The 1,760-nt window shown below is 46.7% G+C and overlaps 1 pseudogene; it reads right to left on the bottom strand.

Annotated features, from left to right (window-relative positions):
* Positions 1 to 522: 522 nt before the first annotated feature.
* LOC143973671 (C3a anaphylatoxin chemotactic receptor pseudogene) lies at positions 523 to 1,494 on the bottom strand (annotated as a pseudogene).
* Positions 1,495 to 1,760: the final 266 nt, after the last annotated feature.

The following is a 1,760-nucleotide window of genomic DNA, read 5'->3' as shown; positions in this document are numbered from 1 at the left end:
CCTTAGCCCTTGTACACACGGTCGGAGAATCCGACGGAATGTGTCCTATCAGACCGTGTTTTCGGATAATCCGACTGTGTGTGGTCTGCATCGGACTGTTTCCGTCGGAATATCCGTCGGACCAAATTTTCCAGCATGTTGGAAATATTTTCCGACCAACTGCTCCGATAGGACATAGTCCGATCATGTGTAGCGAATTTTGATCAGACCAAGTGCCACGCATGCTCAGATCAAATTCCTACATCAAAGCTATTGGCTACTAGCGTGAATGTAGTCCCATCGTAACAAAATTACGTCATCACGTTCTGAACGATCGGATTTTCCGACAACTTTGTCCGACCGCGTATATGCAGCAGTTTCGGACAAGATCCGACGGGCAAAATCCGACGGATTTGGTTGTCGAAATCTCCGACCGTGTGTACAGGGGCTAACACGCAATGATAAGATTTTGAGAAGGCAGTTCATTACAATCACTAATAAAGCTAAAAATGCGCTAAAACATCTACAAATCCATTCCATACATTATATCGGGAGTCCTTCTTCTTCTTCTGGGGTGCGCTGGTCCTCATTGCCTGGTGGAGATAATAAGTTCTCCCTAAATATATTTTGTATGATCTCCCCAATAGACTGTCTCAGCTTCTGCTTCATATCTCTCCCCATGAAGACGTAGAGTATTGGGTTGACGCAACTATTGAATGCGGCCAGAGACTGTGAGAGAAAGGCCAAGATGAGCACTACATGATTAACAGTGTATAGCAGGGTTACTCTGAAGATGTGGTAGGGGGCCCAGGTGATGAAAAACACGACAATAACACTTATTGACATCTTGATGGTTTTTCTACCTACTTCAGAAAATCTGATATTTTTTACTGCAAAAGCCAGATGAATGTAACAGATACAAATGATAATAAGAGGGATCAGAAATCCACACATTGCACACGTGAGATAGAAGGGCTTTATTATGTGATCTTCTGAATAGCAGACGGTGATGTTATGAAAGGTGTCATATTTTCTGTAGATGGCGGTAGGCAGACACATCACAAAGGACAACATCCAAATAGCCAAGCATATCATCCACGCCATTTTGATTCTTCGGTGATTTTGGGCCCACACGGGACGGACAACCAGAATCCATCGGTCAATGCTGATGGCCACCAGTGTGACACTGGTGTACATGTTTAGGGAAACAATGAAGGGTAAAATCTTGCAGAGGGCAGGACCGTACAGCCAGTCTTGGTAGAAGGACTGCACTACAAGGAATGGAAGACACAAGCAGCACATGATATCGGCCAGAGCAAGGTTCCCAAACCAAACAGTGGTCACGGTCCGCTCCATCTTCACTCCAGTAACCCAAAGCACCAGAGCATTGCCGGGGAGGCCCACAAGAGTGGTGAGAGAAAAAGCCAGGGCTGTGATCAAATGAATATAGTTGTAATCCGCGGTTGGTTCCATTTCACTGCTGACATTGAACATCTTGTTTACCTGTAAAGACATCAAGAGTTACTTCATCTGTCTGATAATCTGATAATTAATCAATTCAGGGCTTTTTGTCTGCCATTCCGGCACCTATGGAAACCCTCTTCACCCGGACAGTGCGGGTTTTGAATGGTGTATCCAGTGCAGGTGTCTCCCTCCCCTGCCTGCGCTGTTCGGCGCTCTGCCCGAGTCCCCGGCGCTGTGTGAGTTTTGCGGTGCGGTGTTGTGTAAAGCACACAGTGTGCTGTGAGGCGGGGGGTGGGGGTGGCGAAGCGCACCAGTGT

The sequence above is a fragment of the Lithobates pipiens genome, unplaced genomic scaffold (assembly GCF_037356315.1).
Source record: "Lithobates pipiens isolate NorthernLeopardFrog02 unplaced genomic scaffold, aLitPip1_a1.2 Scaffold_91, whole genome shotgun sequence".
In the NCBI taxonomy this organism is placed as follows: Eukaryota; Metazoa; Chordata; class Amphibia; order Anura; family Ranidae; genus Lithobates; species Lithobates pipiens.
The sequence above is the reverse complement of the archived record's forward strand: the minus strand, read 5'-3'. Positions and strand labels throughout refer to the sequence as shown.